Genomic DNA, 7,627 nt, shown 5'->3' with positions numbered 1-7,627 from the left:
AATTTTAAAAATTTGGTTTTATTGCACTAACTGTGAATTTTGATGGCCTTCATTCATGTTGTGTCTGAATGCTGACATTACACTAGAAAATATTAATTTGACACAAAAAAATGCTGACGTAACATAAAAATTTGTTGACTCGTCTGATACTACCTCAACAATTGGACCAAAAAAATTTGTAATTTTCCCGAACAACTACATCTCTAGCAAGTATTATAGTTATGCATCATCTATTGCAAGTATATTACGTACCAATAGAAGCAAGCCACTCTATCATCTTACATGCACCAAAGTACCATGTTGTGACTTATTAGACTGGGGTAAATCTTACAGCAACACAAGACAACACTCGTTTACACACCACACACATATCTAATATTCACATGCAGGCACATTATATAGATATATTAAACATATAAACTCCGGTGTATCTTGCATTGTAATCAACGTCCAGAACCTATATATTCTCTAATTGCGTCTCGACTTTGGCCTTTCTACGCCCATACACCACTACAACAAAAATGGCTTTTCGCAGCGCGCAAATTCGCTTTTCGCGGCGCACATTGCACGCTGCAAAGTTGCAAGCTGTTGAAAGTTCAAGATTATTCGCGGCGCGCCATAGTCATAGCATAACCGTCGCTAATTAGCGACGGTTTTAACATTCCGTCGCTAAGATTAGCGACCGATTTTATTTTAATTCCGTCGCTACTTAGCGACGGGATATTTTAAAAAACCGTCGCTAATTAGCGACCGAATTAAAATAAAATCCGTCGCTAATCTTGTTATTAAAATAAAAAAAATTACGTTTATAATTTAATAAATCTTAAAAAAAACGTACAGTACTATACTAACAATATTCATCTTAACTAACACTTAAAAATTTACAAAAATTGAAACAAAAATCGTACCTTAAATCGAAATTTAAATTGCTTGAGAGAGAAAAATTTTAAGTGTTATGAAGTGGTGTGGTAGGAAATGGTTCGACTGGTGGTATTTAAAGACAATTTGCGAAGGTTTTAATTTTACCGTCGCTCTTGGCAACGGTTTTGTATTAAACTGTCGCTAATGCCGACGGTTTTTAATTGGTCGCTAATAGCGAAGTACTTATACCGTCGCTATTAGCGACGGTTATAATATAACTGTCGCTAATTTGAATTTTGGCGACGGTTGTATTAAACCATCGCTAGTGTTAGCGACGGTTTGACTTAAACCTTCGCTAATATAGCGACGGGTTTAAAGAAACCGCCGCTAATATAAATATTGCGACGGTTTTCAAAAAACCGTCGCTAAATAGTAACGGCGCACATTTTCATGCACGCTGTCGTTTATATAATTTTTTAACGGCACACATAAACGCATGCTGCGGATATTACTTATCCGCGGCGTGCGTGCTTTTAAAGCACGCCGTTAATACTGTCAAGTGCAATAATATCAACATCGCACATATGAGTGTACGCCGTTAAAAGTAATATTCGCAGCGTGCTTTTAATGCACGCCGTTGATGACGTGCTGCGGAAAATCATTTTTCTTGTAGTGCACAGTGGGAATATAACCATTATATAGATATGATATAATACGATATGGCCCATACACAGTGGGAATATAAACGTTATATGACATCACCCTTTCGATGAGTAACATATAGAGGAGTGATCACTAAATCATAGAAAATTAAATGAAATTTTAGTGTTATGTGATTATTATGTTCTATTTATAATACTTTTTGAGCTATGATTAGAAATTTTCCTATACTATGTCTTGACCTTTGTTTCGACATGCTACTGTGACATGAAACATTTGAAATCTCCATGTGTCTGTGTATGTATTTGTTATTTGTCATGTTTGATCCACCCTTACTTGCTGAATGTTTCCCAAATAACTCATTTATTACGTCTTTCCGTAGATAAGAACGGAGATCAATTATGTCATGCACAGTGATCGGAGTATCTCGACACCGACATTGTTTAACAATTTAACTTTAAAAAGTAAGTCTCGTAGTACATCAAATGGCCATAACCAGCCTATTTCATAATCGATCATTGTCTTCACAATAATAATGTTAAAATCCATAATGCGGAAGCGTACAAATTTGATATAAATAGCCTAACTTCAACAAAATCTAAAGTTAATGGAATAACATAAATAAGTCTTCATCACTAGCCCCTTATGCTCGTCGCATTTAACTGATCTTCATTATTATCTAAGGAGGGAGGGAAGAGATGAGCATTTCGTAAAACACTCAGTAAGTTGAGACCTATCAAATGCAACAAGTAACCATTACATATACATATCTAATGAATATTTTGAAAGGAACATTTCATGACAAAAATCAGAACTTATCATGAATAGAACATAGACATACAACATTGATATTTAATCTTATCTTCCACGGTTTACTAATCAATTCTATATATGTTACTCTCCTAAGGGATGAAGTCATGTAACGATGATTATAATTCACCACATCAGGGGCCATATCACGGTAACTATAAACCACTGTGTAAGGTCCATAATGTGTCCTATTTTTGAATTCTGATAACATATCAAATTCAAATCATAACAGCGTTTTTGAACATACTTGTGACAAATCACGAAAAAAATGAATCACAAAGAAGCAAAAATATAATAGAGCGTACAAACGTAGAATGGAACAAAAAGTATATTATGTTTGATCAAGTTAAAACATAAGAATTTTTTTAAGAAAAAAGGCCCACTTACTCATTCTGAATGAACCTTATCTAAACTTTATAGTAGCTTCGAATTTACAAGGGTTTGAAAGTGTTCTGACTGTTGGGAGGTTTTCTTCATGTGGAGATGGAAAAACCCCAATAAATTTAGCCCTTATGGGACGAGAGCATATGAAGAATAAAAAAATTATTTCTTGCCCTAGCTTGATACACAAGAAGTCTCCAAAAGAACACACAAAAGAAATAGTGAAATGAATTTTTTATTTCCACACGTCTACAAATCAGTCAACTTGAGGAAGCATCAGTGACACATTTGAGACGTCAGATCGAGCTAAAATTTGGTCATTAAGTTCACAAGGAAGTGAAGTAAATTGTGTATGGCCGGGATCATGTTTTGACGTAATTTGAAGCAGTATTAAGATGGAGAATAAAAGTTATTTGTTTCCTCACATAGAATCTACACATTTTTCTTGTGAAGTCTGTTGTTTTGGAATTCTATCAGTTGTATTGGGGTGTAATTTGGAAATCATATTCAGAATGTTGTTTGGTACATTCGGAAAGATGGCAATCATATTCAAATCTCTGTATCGACATCAGTAGGTTGTGTATAATGGTATTTGGGTGTGATTTCCTTCATTGTATTGGAGGTATTTATAAGCTGCTTGTATTTACTGAAAGGGCAGCCTCTCGAAGGCCATTACTCAGCCATTTTATGGTCATAAACACCTCAAATGGTTGTTACAATATGGTGCACAAAGGGGGTTTCAAGGCTGGTCAATAAGCCATTTATGTGGCCATTCAATTTTCAAAATTGCAATGTTTGCATGAGCCTGAAAGTGGCTTAACAAAACTGGAAAAAAAAAATTCAAAACTTTGGTGCCTGCATGATTCAAAATTATGGTAATTTTTGGGTCTCAACAAGTTAGATCAGAAGAAGCAAACTATGTTTTAGCACTGGTGAAGAAGATGATTTAAAGTTCGTGCATTTTCAGTTCTATTAGATTTACTTCATTTCAGTTGTAAATGCTTCAGCCATTTTGATTTTGGATTTTTTTTAATTGTAAAGACAATGATTTTTATAAAATAGGCTGAATTTGATTATTTTCTGTAATATGAGGCATGTTGTTTTCGATATTTAATTGTTAAACAACATCGGTGTTGGACGCTCAAGTCACGGGGCATGACTCCATATCTTTCAAGTTTTTTAATCTTATATTACTAAAAAAAATAAGTTATGTTTTAGAACTGGAAATTTGAATTGGTTGCATGGCCGCAACTAAAAGGTGGAATCGATAGAAGTGGTAAGCAACCCATGTTCCGCGATCTTAATTTGATAGAGGAGATTATTCTTTTTAAACAAAATATTTGTAGACCCATTGATCAAAATCTCCTCAAGTGATGATTAATTGGTTGTGTAAGATTAACCTGTGCATATTTCTTTTGAATGGTCTATTAATGAAGGCTTAAAGGCCTTAAAAAAAAAAAAAAAAACTTTTCCCTGCGGAGGAATCGGTAGAACTGGAAAGGATGTTTAGTTGCAACTTATTTTTTTGGTTGGTCTAATTTTCTCCTATGAATAAATATTGTGTGTTGATTGAAACCATTGCCAAACACATTTAAACTGAATGTGGATGGGAGTTCCATCGGCAACCCCGGAGATATAACAATAGGAGGCTTAGTTCGAGACCCTTCTGGGAGCTTGTTTGCTTGTTTCATTCAGTGAGTTCCCAAGGTTGGGAATGAAAATCAAGGCAAAACTTTTGGCAATTTGGAGGGATCGACATTCTTGTTTGTCAAGATTTTAACTTTAATCCGATTTGGATGGAGACCATTAGGTAGCTATTAACGTTATTAATTCAATGAAAATAGCTTGGGAATTGGAACATATTGTTACTGCAATTCGAGCTTGGATGAAGAAAATTCCTTGCTATATCACGAATATCTACAGGGAAGGGAATCTGGCTGTTGATCTATTGGCTCGTGAGGCTTATGTACATAAATTTTTTTATGAAATAATTTTCCTAGGCACATTTTGAGTTGTATAAATGCATATAGAACTCATAATTTACCCTAATTACGANTATAAAGACAGCTGACACACATCGACAGCTTGAGGTGGGTGATAACAAAACTCCCAATCATTACAGGCATGCATTTTACACCATGTGGGGAGAAGACATTGAATTCTCTAGGGCATCACAAATAGGACCGAACCGCAATTAATTCTATTACCACACGACCCCAAAACCTAAATCTTCTCGAACAACTGCATCAACATTTAACCTGAAAGAGGTGCACGACATTTCCTAGTACATAGACAGGTAAGAAGAAAGGTCAATTACGTGCTGCCGCAAGGAAAAAATAACTCGCTATATGAAGTTAGGTCGAGCATAGATCAGAAGGTTTGCCCTAAAAAATTTATTGGTTACGTTGTTGACCATGATTAAGCATTTACTAGGAATATTTTGTTGGAGCGCTCTAAAGTTCTATAGTAATATTACATCATCATTATATGTATTAAGTATTGAGTTGATAAAACCTAATGATGCTATATGCCTTTTTTGAAATATTGAAAGGGAAAATTGTTTTAAAAAATGAACTCTTTGAAAAGATTTTTCGCACTCCATTGTTCCGTTTCCTAGGTTGCCTCAGCATTCCGATAAAAAGAGACTAAAATTGAAAAAATATGCAAATTAGTTGACTAAATCGTTTAATGAGTTCTTGGGATGAGGACAAACCTGAAGGTTGATTTGTTGGAAGTTTGGGAAGGGTATTCTCTCTTTTAGAAATGTTAATTTTATCCCGCTTGGTATCGAGACGGACTCACAAGTGACAATTAATGTCATTCATGGGATGAAAATATCTTAGTGATCTAGAACTTATAGTTACTACTATTCGAGCGTTGTTGAATTGAATTTCATGCTGCATCACGTGTATCTATAGCGAAAAGAATTAGGTTGATCGCTTGGCTCATGAGATTTGTTTCCATTAATTTCTAAAAGGTTTTTGACGTAAATATTAGGCAAAGTTTTAGCAATAAATTAGGAGAAAATAATTTTTTTATCCACTAATTTTTCCTCTTATGGGTTTTGGTCTACTAAATTTTCAATTTTGGTTTAGATGCACTAACTATAAATCTTGATGGCCTTCATTCATGTTTTGTCTGAGTGCTGACATTACACTAGAAAATTTTAATTAGACACAAAAAATACTAACGTGACATCAAAATTTGTTGACTCGTCTGATGCAACGTCAACAATTGGACCAAAAAAATTTGTAAGTCTACCATCTCTAGCAAAATATGAAACAATATTATAGTTATGCATCATCTATATTGTAAGTGTATTACCAATAGAAGCAAGCCACTCTATTATCTTACATGCACCAAAGTACAATGTCGCGACTTATTAGACTGGGGTAAATCTTACGGCGACATAAAGATAACACTCGTTTACACACCACACACATATGTAATTTTCACATGCAAGAACATTATATAGATATATTAAACATATAAACTCCGGTATATCTTACATCGTCATGAACAACGTCCAGAACCTATATAGTCTTTAATTGCGTCTGGGCTTTGGCCTTTCTGCGCTATTAAATACGCGATGATTGTTGTCAAGGTCACCAGATGTTCCTTCTTCATCTGATGTAGAAGTAGCATACTTCCCATCATTCTCAATGCTTAAAAGGTGCCGATTCTTGATGGGAGGCATTGTTACTTCTGCATGGGCTTGGAAACTTGCAAGTATGAGCACACAAGCAAGAAGAATAGAAATAGCAAACTTCATAATTAATGAAACCTGCAGAGAAAAAGGAATTCATGAGAGAAATATATCAGAATAGTTGAAACAAACCCTATGTTAATGTTAACTGATATGTAATTTTTTAATCCTTAAGAAAAAAAATTTGTTAAGAAAAAGTAGGGTTTCAGAGCTATGCAGATGATGCAAGAACACCTGTTATCTTTTTAGCATTCAGTATTTTTGTATTACTTCGTGATACAAGGAAATTAATTCTCTAAAGTCGCATTATATAGTGAGAATAATTCACTGTATTCCATTTGTTAGTGGCAGACCAGGTAGAAGCGTGGCAGACCAGGTAGAAGCACTGAAGGAACGATGATTTAATTCGTGGAGCATGCACCCAAATTACAATGTAATAATAAGGGATTTTTATCGTTTTAATTTAATTCTCTTTATAATATTATGTGTTCCACGATTTTGGATGGTCTACGGTCCATGTCCCGAATGACACAGGGAATTGGGCTGCTATTTTGATAACCAACAACATAGTTACATAGATCATAATTCAACTCTCTCTTCAACACGTTTCACAGCTACTAAGTGAGCTTTTTCTCCGATTTCTTCTATCGATTATTTGTAACTGCCTTGTTCTATGAAATAAAATGGAGGAATTTTGGATTCAGTATATGACTTTAGCACCATGAGCCTCCGATTTCGACCTCGTTTCATTTGCATTAGTACACATTTCAGACATCAAAATTTTCGAGTAGTTTAATTTGTTTTCTCAACAGTTTTCTTGCTGAATATTGATTGTTTTCTAAATATTTCGTCAGGATAACCGAAATTATTGGCATCGTCGCTTTTGACTCAGGCGGGATCGATAAATTAGAGGTTAAAAACGTAACAAAATCTTTTAATGAATGATTAAATAAAAGGTACTAATTTATTGTATATATGTCTACAGATTCTGATTAACATGCATGATCTGAGGAAAGTTCTCAAGTTGATCGATTGTATCAAGTGGAAGATTGCTTTTAGGTAGCCACTAGACAAGTATATATGTTATTACTTAATTTTATTATTCTATATATATATGTGTATAATTGTGTTAAATAGTGAAAACATTAATTTATGGGGCGTTAAGTATATATATTTATATGTTTGCCATTAATTAAGATCAAAATCTAA

The 7,627-nt window shown here is 34.2% G+C and overlaps 1 long non-coding RNA gene across 1 annotated transcript; it reads right to left on the bottom strand.

The window, feature by feature from the left end:
- Nucleotides 1–5,977: 5,977 nt before the first annotated feature.
- LOC140981486 (uncharacterized) lies at nucleotides 5,978–6,737 on the bottom strand. The gene is made up of 2 exons (XR_012176088.1): nucleotides 6,653–6,737; nucleotides 5,978–6,496 (listed from the first exon to the last, which is right to left on the bottom strand). It is a non-coding gene; the product is annotated as an uncharacterized lncRNA (long non-coding RNA).
- Between the last annotated feature and the right edge of the window lie 890 nt (nucleotides 6,738–7,627).

The sequence above is a fragment of the Primulina huaijiensis genome, chromosome 7, assembly GCF_012295235.1.
Source record: "Primulina huaijiensis isolate GDHJ02 chromosome 7, ASM1229523v2, whole genome shotgun sequence".
NCBI classification, from domain to species: Eukaryota; Viridiplantae; Streptophyta; class Magnoliopsida; order Lamiales; family Gesneriaceae; genus Primulina; species Primulina huaijiensis.
This window is presented reverse-complemented; position numbering and strand designations above follow the sequence as displayed.